We start from the raw sequence: 16,771 nt of genomic DNA on the forward strand, positions 1-16,771 counted from the left end.
TTTTTTATTTTTCCAGCCAAAGTGGATGAATTCATATTTTCCCACCTTATATTCCATCTGCCAAATTTTTGCCCATTCGCTAAAACTGTCAATATCCCTTTGTAGATACTTTGTGTCACCCTCGCAACTTGCTTTTCCACCTATTTTCGTATCATCAGCAAATTTGGCCACAATGCACTCTGTCCCTTCATCCAAGTCATTGATATATATTGTAAATACTTGAGGCCCCAACACTGAGCCCTGCGGCACCCATCAGTTACCGATTGCCATTTTGAAAATGACCCTTTAATCCCAACTCTTTGTTTTCTGTTAGTGAGCAAACCCCCAATCTATGAGCTCTTATCTTGTGCCTGTTATTCTCTGCGTGGTAAAGGTCAGAAGCAGTGGCAGGAAGCGGCAGAAGGCACGGGTGTGTGTAAGCGTGGAGAATAACAAGCAGCAGGGATATCACCTTTTCTGTGGCACCTTATCGAATGCCTTTTGGAAATCCAAATATACTGCATCCATTGGTTCCCCTTTATCCACCCTGATCGCTACTTCCTCAAATAACTCTAATAAAATTGTCAGACACGATTTCCCATTCATAAAACCATGTTGACTATTCTAGATTGTATGATGAGTCCGCGAATGTCCTGCTCCGACTTCTTGACAATGGATTTTCATTTTGCACACACTCGTGTCTGTTGAAACGCAGAGATAAAAGGATAACTCTAAACCGTAGTTGGCAGGATTCGAACCTGCGCGGGGAAACCCCAATGGATTTCTAGTCCATCGCCTTAACCACTCGGCCACGACTACTTGCTAAAAGCACAATGCTGCTCACTTAAAATCGTAATAATCCAGCGCTCTGCGACACCGAGCCGCAGAACTGGTGTGGGTATCAACCGTCGGTGAGGGGGTCGGTTGTTCACGCTCGTTGCTCGTTTGGATCGTGGTGGGTATCCCTACCTATTACTTGGTCGACCTGGCTTCAAATACACCTGGACGATGAATTTCTTCTGCCTTCAAAGATATCATTTATCTCCAACATTGGACGTGTGATAAAAAGACTGATGAACGAACTCGGACAATCCCACTTTCCACAATATAATTTCACTGATATTTCAGCGATTTTAAATCTCACTCTCCGCGTCACCTCGATGTCAGAACCACAATAATGAGCAAGAAATGAAAGGCAGAGTCGCGTTGTGAAGAGACCCGGGCTAATTCAGCATCCCGAGTGGCTGATGGAGGCAGATTCAATGATGGCTTTCAAAACGGAACGGGATAAGTACTTGAAAGGAAAAAGGTTGCAGTGCTAGAGGGATAGCGCGGGGGAGTGGGACTAGCTGGATTGGTCTTGCATAAAGCCGGCACGGACACGATGGACCAAAAGGCCTCCTTCCGTGCTGTCACCTTTCTCTGATTCTGTGATGCAAATGGCAAAAGAGAGTCAATGATCAGTATCAAAATGTAACGCAAACCGCACCGACCAGGAGTGGGGTTCGGACCCCACGCGGGTATAAAACCATCGGATCTTAAATCCAACGCCTTAACCACTCGGCCATCCTAGTCCTTTCATAATGTTGCTCTATGTGTAATGTGCTTGAGAGTCACTTCTTTTACGGTTTTGTTTGTCATCAAATCAATGGTTGGAATGGATTAAATGAAATTTGAAGCGTGTCTCACACCATCTGTGGGGAGTGTCCATCAACTGTTCACGCCAGTTCCTCCTTCGTGTTGTGCTGAATATCCCCATCTGTCACGCGGTTGATCAGGGTTCAATTCTCCAATGTCGAAATCCCGGTGTTTCTGCCTTTAAAAGCTTCACTTTCATTGATCTCCACTATTTGATGTGGAAAATACACTGAAAGTCAAACTCGGACCATCCGACTTTCCACAATTTAATTTCACTGATATTCCAGCGATTTTAAAACCTGCTCTCTGCCTCACTCTTCACCTCGATTTCAGAACACTAATAATGTGCAAGTTATGAATACGCAGAATCGAGCTGTTTGTAGACCCGGGCTAATTCAGCCGCTCTAAATAGAGAGAGAGAGACATACAGAAAGGAATTTATATTCGAATATTTGATGTGGAAAAAACATTGAAAGACTAACTCGGACCATCCCACTTTCCAAAATTTAATCTCACTGATACTCCAACGATTTAAAAACTCTCTATTAAGGTCTCTCTCTCTCTCTCTCCCCATGTCTCCATCTCTCTCCCTCGTTTTCTCTCTCTGTCTCTTTCCATCTCTCTCTCTGTGAATCTTTCCACAATGGCCCGTGAAATGAACTGTCATGAAATTATGACTTCAGGCGGAAAAGTCGAAATCCATTGCTCCTCAATCAGTCGATTGTCACAATCAGTTGCAAAAAGCTGTTGATCTGACTTCACCCGATGAAGAGCATTATTATCTCGTTATCGATCGAGGGGTGCGGTGGCCAAGTGGCAAAGCGTCGGTTTGCTAAACAAAACCGCGCGGGTTCGATCCGCGTCCGTACCTGTTTTCAGCTTCAAATATTAATGAAATGATCAATTTGATGACAGTTTGTTTCAATTTCCACGGGCCACTGTTGAAAGAAGACTCACTGTTCACATTTTCATCTCTCTGTTCGTTGAGATCCAGAATAAAGTGATGTGGGGTGCGAGGAAAAGAATGATCAAGAGAGACACTCAGAAAGAGACTCTCTCGGTCTGTCTGAGTCTGTGTCACTCTCTCTCGCTCCTTCTGTCCAATCCCCGCAGATTTGAAAATCACAGGGTCAAAGAAGGAAACAGATTGGAACACATTGTCCCTGTGTCCTGTTTCAAAACCGACTCCCAGGAAAACGGCTCCGGTTGAATCGTTAAATGGTCAATGGTTTCTCTGTCTTTCTCTCAATATTCCGTTTGCCTTCTGGATTACCTGATGCACCTGTATTTTGACTTTTTGTGTTTCATGCACGATGATACCCAGATCCCTCTGTACTGCAGCATTTTGTAGTATTTCTCCATTGAAATAATATTTTGCTTTTTTATTTTTCCAGCCAAAGTGGATGAATTCACATTTTCCCACCTTATATTCCATCTGCCAAATTTTTGCCCATTCGCTAAAACTGTCAATATCCCTTTGTAGATACTTTGTGTCACCCTCGCAATTTGCTTTTCCACCTATTTTCGTATCATCAGCAAATTTGGCCACAATACACTCTGTCCCTTCATCCAAGTCATTGACATCTATTGTAAATAGTTGAGGCCCCAGCACTGATCCCTGCGGCACCCATCAGTTACCGATTGCCATTTTGAAAATGACCCTTTAATCACAACTCTTTGTTTTCTGTTAGTGAGCAAACCCCCAATCTATGAGCTCTTATCTTGTGCCTGTTATTCTCTGCGTGGTAAAGGTCAGAAGCAGTGGCAGGAAGCGGCAGAAGGCACGGGTGTGTGTAAGCGTGGAGAATAACAAGCAGCAGGGAGATCACCTTTTATGTGGCACCTTATCGAATGCCTTTTGGAAATCCAAATATACTGCATCCATTGGTTCCCCTTTATCCACCCTGATCGCTACTTCCTCAAATAACTCTAATAAAATTGTCAGACACGATTTCCCATTCATAAAACCATGTTGACGATTCTAGATTGTATGATGAGTCCGCGAATGTCCTGCTCCGACTTCTTGACAATGAATTTTCATTTTGCACACACTCGTATCGGTTGAAACGCAGAGATAAAAGGATAACTCTAAACCGAAGTCGGCAGGATTCGAACCTACGCGGGGAAACCCCAATGGATTTCTAGTCCATCGCCTTAACCACTCGGCCACGACTACTTGCAAAAAGCACAATGCTGCTCACTTAAAATCGTAATAATCCAGCGCTCTGCGACACCGAGCCGCAGAACTGGTGTGGGTATCAACCGTCGGTGAGGGGGTCGGTTGTTCACGCTCGTTGCTCGTTTGTATTGTGGTGGGTATCCCTACCTATTACATGGTCGACCTGGCTTCAAATACACCTGGACGATGAATTTCTTCTGCCTTCAAAGATATCATTTATCTCGAACATTGGACGTGTGATAAAAAGACTGATGAACGAACTCGGACAATCCCACTTTCCACAATATAATTTCACTGATATTTCAGCGATTTTAAATCTCACACTCCGCGTCACCTCGATGTCAGAACCACAATAATGAGCAAGAAATGAAAGGCAGAGTCGCGTTGTGAAGAGACCCGGGCTAATTCAGCATCCCGAGTGGCTGATGGAGGCAGATTCAATGATGGCTTTCAAAACGGAACGGGATAAGTACTTGAAAGGAAAAAGGTTGCAGTGCTAGAGGGATAGCGCGGGGGAGTGGGACTAGCTGGATTGGTCTTGCATAAAGCCGGCACGGACACGATGGACCAAAAGGCCTCCTTCCGTGCTGTCACCTTTCTCTGATTCTGTGATGCAAATGGCAAAAGAGAGTCAATGATCAGTATCAAAATGTAACGCAAACCGCACCGACCAGGAGTGGCGTTCGGACCCCACGCGGGTATAAAACCATCGGATCTTAAATCCAACGCCTTAACCACTCGGCCATCCTAGTCCTTTCATAATGTTGCTCTGTGTGTAATGTGCTTGAGAGTCACTTCTTCTACGGTTTTGTTTGTCATCAAATCAATGGTTGGAATGGATTAAATGAAATTTGAAGCGTGTCCAACGCCATCTGTGGGGAATGTCCATCAACTGCTCACGCCAGTTCCTCCTTCGTGTTGTGCTGAATATCCCCATCTGTCACGCGGTTGATCAGCGTTCAATTCTCCAATGTCGAAGTCCCGGTGTTTCTGCCTTTAAAAGCTTCACTTTCATTGATCTCCACTATTTGATGTGGAAAATACACTGAAAGTCGAACTCGGACCATCCCACTTTCCACAATTTAATTTCACTGAAATTCCAGCGATTTTAAAACCTGCTCTCTGTCTCACTCTTCACCTCGATTTCAGAACACTAATAATGTGCAAGTTATAAATCCGCAGAATCGAGCTGTTTGCAGACCCGGGCTAATTCAGCCGCTCAAAATAGAGAGAGAGAGACATACAGAAAGGAATTTATTTCCAATATTTGATGTGGAAAAAACATTGAAAGACTAACTCGGACCATCCCACTTTCCAAAATTTAATCTCACTGATACTCCAACGATTTTAAAACTCTCTGTTAAGGTCTCTCTATCTCTCTCTCCCCATGTCTCCATCTCTCTCCCTCGTTTTCTCTCTGTCTCTTTCGATCTCTCTCTCTGTGAATCTTTCCACAATGGCCCGTGAAATGAACTGTCATGAAATTATTAGTTCAGGCGGAATAGTCGAAATCCAATGCTCCTCAATCAGTCGATTGTCGCAATCAGTTGCTGAAAGCTGTTGATCTGACTTCACCCGATGAAGAACATGATCATCCGTTTTTGGTTCGTGGGGTGCGGTGGCCAATTGGAAAAGCGTTGGTCTCATTATAATAGAAAAGCGCGAGCTCGATCCCCGTCCGTACCTGTTTCCAGCTTTAACTTTTAATGAAATGACCTATTTGATGACAGTTTGTTTCACTTTCCACGGGCCACTGTTGAAAGAAGACTCACTGTTCACATTTCCATCTCTCTGTTAGTTAAGATCCAGAATAAAGTGATGTGAGGTGCGAAGAAAAGAGTGGGAAAGAGAGACACTCAGAAAGAGAGAGAGACACTGGGACAGAAAGAGACTCTCTCGGTCTGTCTGAGTCTGTGTCAGTCTCTCTCCCTCTATCTGTCCAATACCCGCAGATTTGAGAATCACAGGGTCAAAGAAGGAAACAGATTGGAACAAATTGAGCCTGTGTCCTTTTTCAAAACCGACTCCCAGGAAAACGGCTCCGGTTGAATCATTAAATGGTCAATATTTTCTTCTTCTTTCTCTCAATAGTCCAATATTTCGTTCGCCATCTGGATTACCTGCTGCACCTGCATGGTGACTTTTTGTGTTATCATGTACGATGACACTCATATCCCTCAGTACTGCAGCATTTTGTAGTATTTCTCCATTGAAATAATATTTTGCATTTTTATTTTTCCTGCCAAAGTGGATGAATTCACTTTTTCCCACCTTATATTCCATTTGCCAAATGTTTGCCCATTCGCTTAACCTGTCAATATTCCTTTGTAGATACTTTGTGTCACCCTCGCAACTTGCTTTTCCAAATATTTTCGTATCATCAGCAAATTTGGCCACAATGCGCTCTGTCCCTTCATCCAAGTCATTGATACATATTGTAAATAGTTGAGGCCCGAGCACTGATCCCTGCGGCATCCGTCAGTTACCGAATGCCATTTTGAAAATGACCTTTAATCCCGACTCTTTGTTTTCTGTGAGTTGGCAAATCCCCAATCTATGGGCTCTTATCTTGTGCCTGTTATTCTCTGCGTGGTAAAGGTCAGAAGCAGTGGCAGGAAGCGGCAGAAGGCACGGGTGTGTGCAAGCGTGGAGTATAACAAGCAGCAGGGATATCACCTTTTATGTGGCACCTTATCGAATGCCTTTTGGAAATCCAAATATACTGCATCCATTGGTTACCCTTTATCCACCCTGATCGTTCCTTCCTCAAATAACTCTAATAAAATTGTCAGACACGATTTCCCATTCATAAAACCATGTTGACTATTCTAGATTGTATGATGAGTCCGCGAATGTCCTGCTCCGACTTCTTGACAATGGATTTTCATTTTGCACACACTCGGATCGGTTGAAACGCAGAGATTAAATGACAAAATGGTAACTCTAAACCGTAGTCGGCAGGATTCGAACCTGCGTGGGGAAACCCCAATGGATTTCTAGTCCATCGCCTTAACCACTCGGCCACGACTACTTGCTAAAAGCACAATGCTGCTCACTTAAAATCGTAATAATCCAGCGCTCTGCGACACCGAGCCGCAGAACTGGTGTGGGGATCAACCGTCGGTGAGGGGGTCGGTTGTTTTCGCTCGTTGCTCGTTTGGAAAGTGGTGACTATCCCTACCTATTACATGGTAGACCTGGCTTCAAATACACCTGGACGATGAACTTCTTCTGCCTTTAAAGATATCATTTATCTCGAACATTGGACGTGTGATAAAAAGACTGATAAACGAACTCGGACAATCCCACTTTCCACAATATAATTTCACTGATATTTCAGCGATTTTAAATCTCACTCTCCGCGTCACCTCGAAGTCAGAACCACAATAATGAGCAAGAAATGAAAGGCAGAGTCGCGTTGTGAAGAGACCCGGTCTAATTCAGCATCCCGAAGTGGCTGACAGAGGCAGATTCAATGATGGCTTTCAAAACGGAAAGGGATAAGTACTTGAACGGAAAAAAAAGTGCATTGCAAGGGGGATAGGGCGGGTAGTGGGACCAGCTGGATTGGTCTTGCATGGAGGCGGCACGGACACGATGGGCCAAAAGGCCTCCTTCCGTGCTGTCACCTTTCTCTGATTCTGTGATGCAAATTGCAAAAGAGAGTCAATGATCAGTATCAAAATGTAACAACTACCAGGAGTGGGGTTCGAACCCACGCGGGTATAAACCCATTGGATCTTAAGTCCAACGCCTTAACCACTCGGCCATCCTGGTCGTTTCAGAATCTTGAGCTATATGTAATGTACTTGAGTGTCACTTCTTCTACGCTTTTCTTTGTCATCAAATGAATGGTTGGAATGGATTCAATGAAATTTGAAGCGTGTCTGACGCCATCTGTGGGGAATGTCCATCAACTGCTCACGCCAGTTCCACGTTGGTGTCGTGCTGAATATCCCCATCTGTCACGCGGTTGATCAGGGTTCAATTCTCCAATGTCGAAGTCCCGGTATTTCTGCCTTTAAAAGCTTCACTTTCATTTATCTCCAATATTTGATGTGGAAAATACACTGAAAGTCGAACTCGGACCATCCCACTTTCCACAATTTAATTTCACTGATATTCCAGCGATTTTAAAACCTGCTCTCTGCCTCACTCTGCACCTCGATGGCAGAGCCCGAAAAATGTGCAAGAAATGAAGACGCAGAATCGAGCTGTGAGCAATCCCGGGCTGATTCAGCAGCTCGCAACAGAGAGAGAGAGATAAACAGCAAGAAAGAGAAACAGAGAGCGAGACACAGGAAGAGAGACGGAGAGTGAGAGAGGCACTGATGAGGGCGCAGAGGAGGTTTGCGAGAAATATCCCACATCCAACAATGAAATGAATGGCCAGTTAATCTGCGTTTTGGTGGTGTTAGTTGAAGAAGGAATTTTCGCAAATTGTCATTAAATAAATGTTCAAAATAGATTCACTGAAATTTGAAGGGTGTCCAACGCCATCTGTGGTGAGTGTCCATCACCAGATTACACCAGCTCCTCGTTAGTATTGTGGTGAGTATCCTCGCCTGTAACTCGGGCACCCGCGGTTCAATTCCCCGACTGAAAGTGGAACTTTTGCTTCCTTCAAAATCTTCACTTTTCGTCCTGTGCCAGTTCCTCGTTCGTGTTGTGGTGAAGGACAGGGAGAGACAGAGAGACAAAGACATCGGAAAGGGCGGAGAGGAGATTCACCAGAAAGATCTCACATCCAGCAATGAAAAGGATGGTCAGTTCATCTGCTTTTTGGTGGTGTTCATTATCGTCCAGGTTTGGAAATTTGCGACCAGCAAGGCCCCACAAACAGCAATGACAGAGTAACAGGTGCATGAGGCAGATGGAACAAGAGTTTCAATGAGCAGTATCAAAATGGAACGGAAATAACTGTTATCAGAAATGGGTTTCGAACCCACGCGGGTATAAACCCGTTGGATTTTTAGTCTAATATTTTAACCCCACGCCTCCATGCTTGTCGATGTGTTGAGATGGTGCTGAGTATCCCCGAGTGGTTAAGGCGATGGATCAGAAATCCATTGGGATCTTTCCGCGAAGGTACAGATCCTGCCGACTGCGGATGCCATGATCAGCGGTTTAACATGCAGCAAACTTCTCATTCTTCAGTGAATTAAAAATGCACGGCTTTGAACACTTCGAGTTTTATGCTCGTTGGAATTGATCTGCAAGATTTCACGAAATCGACGACGGAAATAGAACAAAGAATGTGCCAAATGACCGATAGTCTGTCTCTCTCTGTGTGTTTGAGTCACCCGATGTGTTTCTGTCTGTTTGTGTGTGTGTGTTGGTGTGTGCGCGCGCCACACATTTTCTCCGTTTTTCTGAGGGGGTCTCTGTCTCTTTCTTTCTCTCCCTCACTCTCTCCCGCGTTCCTCACATAATTTGACTCTGGACATGATCCAACAAAGAGATGGAAAAGTGGTCGTTCATCTTCTTTCACCAGTGGCCCGTGGAAAGGTAAATAAAGTGTCATTAAGTACCAGGCCGAGTGGTTAAGAACTTAAGATCCAATTGGTTCACAACCGGGTGAACCCCACTCCAGGCAGCTCTTTAATTTAATCCCGTTACACTTTCATACTGCTCAGTTCCACTCGTTTCCCATCTGCATTATGTACCTGTTACTTTGTCATTGCGGTTTGTGGGACCTTGCTGTGCGCATGGCTGGAAACCTGGACGATAATCTTTCCTCAAACAATACCACCAAAAAACAGATGAACTGTTGGTTCTGATATCGAGGTGAAGGGTGAGGCAGAGAGCAGCTTTTAAAATCGCTGGAATATGAGTGAAATTAAATTGTGGAAAGCGGGATGGTCCGAGTTTGTCTTTCAGTGTATTTTCCGCATCCAATATTGCAGGTAAATTACAAGAGAAATGAAAGTGAATCTATTAAAGACAGCAAAAGTGTAACCTCCCTGTCAGGGAATTGAATCCTGGTCTTCCGCGTGGATTTTTCTCTCTGAATACACAGATTCCAATGTTGAAAACGTGACAGGAACATTCTCTCCAACACGAATTATAGAGAAGACACTTGGAAATCCATGAACAGACATTGATGGCCTGATGGTAGCACTGGGTCTGGATATGGAATGGCCGGTTCAAATCACTGGAGAATGACAAGAATCCCATCGTTTTAATTCTGTTTGGGAATCAAATCACTTATTTAATTTTTTTAAATAAAGCATTAAGCAATATAAGAGCATAAGAACATAAAATAGGAGCAGGAGTAGGCCACTCGGCCCCTCGAACCTGCACCGCCATTCAATAAGATCATGGCTGATCTTCGACCTCAACTCCACTTCCCGCCCGATCCCCATATCCCTTGATTCCCCGAGAGTTGAAAAAATTATCGATCTCAGTCTTGAATATATTGAATGACTCAGCATCCACAGCCCTCTGGGGTTGAGAATTCCTCAGATTCACAACCCTCTGCGTGAAGAAATTCCTCCTCATCTCAGTCTTGAATGGCCGACCCCTTACCCTGAGACTATGCCCCCTACTTCTCGACTCTCCAGCCAGAGAAATCAGCCTCTCGGCATGTACCCTGTCAAGCACCCTCAGAATCTTATATATTCCAATGAAATCACCTCTCATTCTTCTAAACTCCAGAAAGTATAGTCCCATTCTACTCAACCTCTCTTCATAGGACAAACCTCTCACCCCAGGAATTAATCTAGTGAACCTTCGTTGCACCGCCTCAAAGGCAAGTATATCCTTCCTTAGATAAGGAGACCAAAACTCTGCGCAGTACTCCAGGTGAGGTCTCACCAATGCCCTGTACAACTGTAGTAAGACTTCCTTACAGTTGTACTCCAACCCCCTTGCAATAAACGCCAACATGCCGTTTGCCTTCCTCATTGCTTGCTGCACCTGCATAATCACTTTTTGTGTTTCTTGTACGAGGACACCCAATTCTCCCTGAACACCAAATTTTACTAATTTCTCAACATATAAAAATATTCTGCTTTTCTATTCTTCATACCGAATTGTAAAACCTCACATTTCCCCACATCATACTCCACCTGGCACCTTCTTACCCATTCACTTAGCCTGTCTATATCCCTTTGCAGACTCTTTGTGTCCTCCTCACAGCTTACTTTCCGACCGAGCTTTGTATCACCAGCAAACTTGGATGCATTACACTCGGTCTGTTCATCTAAGCCATTGATATAGATTGTAAATAGCTGAGGCCCAAGCTCCGATCCTTGCGGCACCCCACTAGTTACAGCCTGCCAACCTGAAAATGACCCATTTATCCGTACTCTATTTTCTGTCCGTTAACCAATCCTCTATCCGTGCGAATGGATTATCCCAACTCCATGAACCCTTACATTGTGCAACAACCTTTGATGTGGCATCTTATCGAATGTCTTTTGAAAATCCAAATGTACGACATCCATTGGTTCACCTTTATCTATCCTGCTAGTTGCATCCTCAAAAAAACTCGAATAAATTTGTCAAACACGATTCCCCTTTCATTAAACCATGTTGACTCTGCCGAATCATATTATGATGTTCTAAGTGCCCTGTTACCACTTCCTTAATAATGGATTCCAGCATATTCCCGACGGCAAGAGGTCAGGCTAATTGGCCTGTCATTCCTTGTTTTTTCTCCCCCTCCCTTCTTGAATAGCGGGATAACATTTGCTGCATTCCAATCCACTGGGACCATTCCAGAATGTAGAGAATTTGGGAAGATCATAACCGATGCATCCACTATCTCTGCAGCCACCTCTTTTAGAACTCACGGATGTTGGCCATCGGGTTCAGGGGATTTGTCGGCTTTTAGTCCCATTAGTTTGTCCAGTACTTTTTGTCCAGTGATATTAATTGTATTAAGTTCCTTCCTCTCTTTTACCCCCTGGTTCCCCATTATTTTTGTTATGCTTTTAGTCTCTTCCACTGTGAAAACAGAGAAAAAAAATATTTGTTCAACGTATCTGCTTATTCCTGATTACCTATTATAATTTCTCCTGTCTCAGCCTGCAAGGGACCAATGTTTACATTTGCTACTCACTTCCTTTTTACATCGAAACATAGAAACAAAGAAAATAGGAGCAGGAGTAGACCATTCGGCCCTTCGAGCCTGCTCCGCCATTCAATATGATCATGGCTGTTTCTTTATCTCAATACCATATTCCCGCTCTCTCCCCATACCCCTTCATGCCTTCTGTGTCTAGAAATCTATCAATGTCCTTCTTAAATATTTTCAGTGACATGGCCTCCACAGCCTTCTGGGTAGAGAATTCCATTGGTTCACCACCCTTTGAATGAAGAAATGTCTCCTCATCTCAGTCCCAAATGTCCTGCTCCGTTTCCCAGCCTGTGACCCCTCGTTCTGGACTCCCCAGCCAGGGGAAAAATCCTCCTTGCATCCAGCCTGTCCAGCCCTGTCAGAGCTTTATACGTTTCAATGAGATCCCCTCTTTTTCTTCTAAACTCTGGTGAATACAGGCTTAGTCGACCGAATATCTCCTCATACGACAATGCTGCTATCCCAAGAATCAATCTGGTGAAACTTCGCTGCACTCCCTCCATGGCAAGTATATCCTTTCTTAGGTAAGGAGGCCAAAACTGCACACAAACAGGTGTGGTCTCACCAAGGCCCTGAAAACTGCAGTGAGACATCTTTTCTCCTGTACTCAAATCCACTTGCAATGAAGGCCAACATACCATTTGCCTTCCTAACTGCTTGCTGCACCTGCATGCTTGCTTTCAGTGATTGGTGTACAAGGACACCCAGGTCCTTTTGTACATCAACGTTTCCCAATCTATCACTATTTAAATAATACTCTGCCTTTCTGTTTTTCCATCCGAAGTGGATAACTTCACATTTATCCACGTTATACTGCATCAGCCATGTATTTGCCCACTCACTCAACTTGTCTAAATCGCCTTGAAGCCTCTTTGCATCATCCTCACAACTCACCATCCCACCTAGTTTTGTATCATCAGCAAACTTGGAAATATTACATTTTGTTGCCTCATCCAAATCAGGGGACCAAAGAACGGATCCCTGCGGTACCCCACGAGTTACCACCTGCAACCCCGAAAAAGACCCATTTATTCCAACTCTCTGTTTCCTGTCTGTTAACCAATTTTCAATCCATGCCAGTATATTAACCCCAATCCCATGTGATTTAAGTTTGTACACGAATCTCTTATGTGGGAGTTTCTCAAAGGCCTTCTGAAAATCTTAATGCACCACATCCAGTGGTTCCCACTTATCTATCCTACCAGTTACACCCTCAAAAACCTCCAGTACGTTTGTCAAACAAGATTTCCCTTTCATAAATCCATGTTGACTTTGTCTAATCCCATTGATATTTTCGAAGTGTCCTGTTATCACATCCTTTACAATAGACTCGAGCATTTTCCCTACTATTGATGTTAGGCTAACCGATCTGCAGTTCCCTGTTTTCTCTCTCCCCCCTTTTCTAAATCGTGTGGTTACCTTTGCCACCCTCCAATCTGCAGACATTTCTCCAAAAACTATACAATTTTTGAAGATGACAACCAATGCATCCACTATTTCCATAGCGAACTATTTTAATACTCTGGGATGCAGATTATCAGGCACTGGGGATTTGTCGGCTTTCAGTCCCATTAATTTCTCCAGCACTATTCTTTTACAAACACTAATTTCCTTTAACACCTCCTTCTCACTCGACCCTTGGTTCCCGAGCATATCTGGGAAGTTGCTTGTGTCCTCTTCCGTGAAGACAGAACCAAAGTATTTGTTTAATTGCTCTGCCATTTCCTTGTTCCCCATTATAAATTCTCCCGTTTCTGACTGTAAGGCACCTACATTTGTCTTCACTAATCTTTTTATTTTTACATACTTGTAGAAGCTTTAACAGTTTGCTTTTACGTTCCTTGCAAGTTTACTCTCATGCTCTATTTTCCCCTTTTAATCTTTTTTGCTGAATTAAAAATTGATCCCAATCCTCAGTCTTGCTACATTTTCTGGCATCTTTATATGACTCCTCTTTGGATCTAAATTTATGCTTAATTTCTTTTGTTAGCCATGTTTGGGCCGCTTTTCCTTTTCTGTTTTTGCGCCAGAAAGGAATGTATAATTGATGCAGTTCATGCATTCATTCCTTAAATGTTAACCATTGCCTATCCACCATCATGGTAATCCCCAATCTATCACAGCCAACTCACTCCTCATTCTTCGTCGTTTCCTTGGTTTAGATTTAGGACCCTAGTTTCGATTGGACTATTTCACGTTTCATCGAAATGAAGAATTCTATCATGTTATGGCCATTCTTTCCAAAAGGACCACGCAAACAAGATCATTAATTAACCCCTTCTCATTGCACAATATCCAATTAGGGATAGCCTGTTCCCGAGTTGTCTCCTCAACGTACTGGTCTAAAAAACCATCTCAGACTCGCTCCAGGAATTCATCCTCCACAGTATTATTACCAATTTGGTTTGGCCAAGTCAAGATGTAGATTAAAGTCACCCATGATTACTACAGTGCCCTTGTTACATGCATCTCTCATTCCCTATTTGATGCCATTCCCTATATTACCACTGCTGGTATTGATTCATGTTATCATGAAGAATATTTTTTGTTTTCATTTTATTCCGTTTACCTTATTTTATGGACACTGCACAAATGGCGGATGAAAATAAAATCAGCTATCATTTTGAGAGAAATGTTGTAACCTGGAGTTCAGGTTACATGAGCTGATGCCTGATTGCTGGACGCTTAACTTTCAAATATTGATTGGTAAAAAATGGTCCTTGCCTGGCCACAGTTCACACTCCAGGGATTTGAGCAGAAAATCTCGGCTGACACTCCAGTGCAGTACTGAGGGAGCGCTGCACTGTTGGAGATGCCGTCTTTCGGTTGAGTCGTTAAACTGAGGCCCTCACAGGTGGATGTAAAAGATCCCATGGTACTATTCGAAGAAGAGCAGTGGAGTTCTCCCCGATGTCCTGGCCAATATTTATCACTCAACCAAGACCTAAAATAGATTATCTCATCATGTTCTTCATTGCTGTTTATGGGAGCTTGCTGTGCTCAAATTGGCTGCCTGCATTACAACAGTGAGTACAGTTAAAAGTATGTCATAGATTGTAAAGCGCTTTGGGACAACGTGACACTGGGAAAGGCGCGATTGACATGCAAGACTTTCTATCTTTCTCATTCTGCATGGGGTCATTTGACTGAGATAATCTGATACACCCCTCTACCCATGATTCCTCTCTTGATTTGTGCTTTTTGCATACATAAATATTGTTTTTTTTAATGTATATACGTGTAGATTGCCCACGTCTATTTTTCTGATTGGAAGAATTTTGATGAAGAAGATTCTCCACGCCCGAAACGATAAACTTTGTTCTTTCAGATTTGGAATATTTTGCTTTTTGTTGCAGTGCTGTGGGACCCTGTCCAGTTTACTAACACAGCAGAAGGGGTAAGAGTACAGGCTGATTTAATACAGAATACAGCAGGTCACTGGGAAAGTTACACACTGTACAGAGCAGCTGGTAAAACTCCTGCTGTAAATAAAGGGCAGGGTCAGTTACACAAGACTGAGCGACTTTATTGTGCAGCCTCCAGGCATCATCTTTACAACTGTCAAAATTAAACCCAAAATCTGTTCCCCCAGAACAGACATTAACTGGCTCGCCTGCTTCATCTGCTGCTGTTCTGCGAGTCTGCACTCACCCACTCCAAGCTGATTACAATGAGTTGTTTTATGATTATTTCGTGCTCTCTGTGTGTTAATCACATTCCTGGCTCGACCTTGCTCTTTTTTTTATCTGTCTGTCTTTCACTGGTTCTGTCTCTCTGTCAATATATTTATCTTTCTCAGTCTTCTTTCTGGCATTTTTCTGTCTTGTTACTTCACCCTCTTTTAATTTCTATCTCTGTATCACTGTTCCATTTCTACATTGTTCTCTGTCACCCTTTGCTTCTCTCTTTATATCTCTATGTTTCTGTCTTCCATCTTTATCTCTTCTTTCCATTTGCCTCGCTGTCCCTCTCGCTCGTTCTCTCCCCACTCTCTCTGTCTATCTCTGTCTTTTTTGCCTTCTCACCCCCTTTTCAACTCTTTCTCTCTCTTTCGCTCTGCCTTTCACTCTCTCTGTTCTGTCTCTCCTTTTCTTTATTTCTCTCTTCATTTTCTCCATCTCCTTCTTTTTTATGAATTCACAATCAACTTTAATTTGGTTGTACGCAGACGACGTAAATGCATAATTAATTCTTGCACATTAGTCCAACATTATCTTTTATACAAATGAAGAAAAAGTAACAGTAAAATTGGATGTTTTTTCAACATAAAAATACCCATTTCTTCTGTTCAGATACATATATAGTAATTATATTCATAAACATATTTATTTACATAGCTGTCTCCGCAGTTCAGAATTAATTCATTGTGTAAAGTGTTTTGAGATGTGTTAATATAAAGGGCACTGTACAAATTCCGTTTTAATGAATTACATTGTCCATTTGTAGACCAGAAAATATCCGCCTCTTTCTTTTGTTGTCTCACTTTGTCTCTTTTGCTGTCTGTCACTCTCTTGCACTGATTCTTTCTGTTTCTCCAGTTCTCTTTGCTTCACTTCTTTTGTCTCTATCGCCCTGTTTCAATCTCTCTTTGTAATTTTCCTTGTGTGCCTCTCACTTTCTGTCCACTTTCTTTCTGCACCTGTGAGTTTCTTTCACCATTTGTCGACCTGTTTCTCTCAACTTTCTCTCGCTGGTAAACTCTCTCTCTTTCCCTTAATCTGTGTTAATCATTTCCTGTCTCTGTTTTCTCATGGAAAGATGCTCCTTTCCTGTTTGTGCTTTTTCTCCCTGGATTTCTTTCTGATTATATTTTTCTCCTTCCATGTTTTTTCCATCTCTCTTGTCTTTTCTATTTATCTTCCTGTTCCCTCTCTGTTTCTGCCCTTTATTCT

The 16,771-nt window shown here is 43.1% G+C and overlaps 1 protein-coding gene and 5 non-coding genes across 6 annotated transcripts in view; 1 reads left to right on the top strand and 5 right to left on the bottom strand.

Moving 5' to 3' along the window:
• Nucleotides 1-16,771, top strand: part of LOC137315822 (zinc finger protein 239-like) — a 118,407-nt gene that overhangs the window by 61,419 nt on the left and 40,217 nt on the right. The window lies entirely within an intron of this gene.
• Nucleotides 717-798, bottom strand: trnas-aga (transfer RNA serine (anticodon AGA)). Its single transcript has one exon. It is a non-coding gene; the product is annotated as a tRNA-Ser (tRNA).
• Nucleotides 1,470-1,553, bottom strand: trnal-uaa (transfer RNA leucine (anticodon UAA)). The gene has a single exon. It is a non-coding gene; the product is annotated as a tRNA-Leu (tRNA).
• Nucleotides 3,712-3,793, bottom strand: trnas-aga (transfer RNA serine (anticodon AGA)). The gene has a single exon. It is a non-coding gene; the product is annotated as a tRNA-Ser (tRNA).
• trnas-aga (transfer RNA serine (anticodon AGA)) lies at nt 6,746-6,827 on the bottom strand. The gene has a single exon. It is a non-coding gene; the product is annotated as a tRNA-Ser (tRNA).
• On the bottom strand, nt 7,491-7,573 carry trnal-uaa (transfer RNA leucine (anticodon UAA)). The gene has a single exon. It is a non-coding gene; the product is annotated as a tRNA-Leu (tRNA).

The sequence above is a fragment of the Heptranchias perlo genome, unplaced genomic scaffold (assembly GCF_035084215.1).
Source record: "Heptranchias perlo isolate sHepPer1 unplaced genomic scaffold, sHepPer1.hap1 HAP1_SCAFFOLD_56, whole genome shotgun sequence".
Classification (NCBI taxonomy): Eukaryota; Metazoa; Chordata; class Chondrichthyes; order Hexanchiformes; family Hexanchidae; genus Heptranchias; species Heptranchias perlo.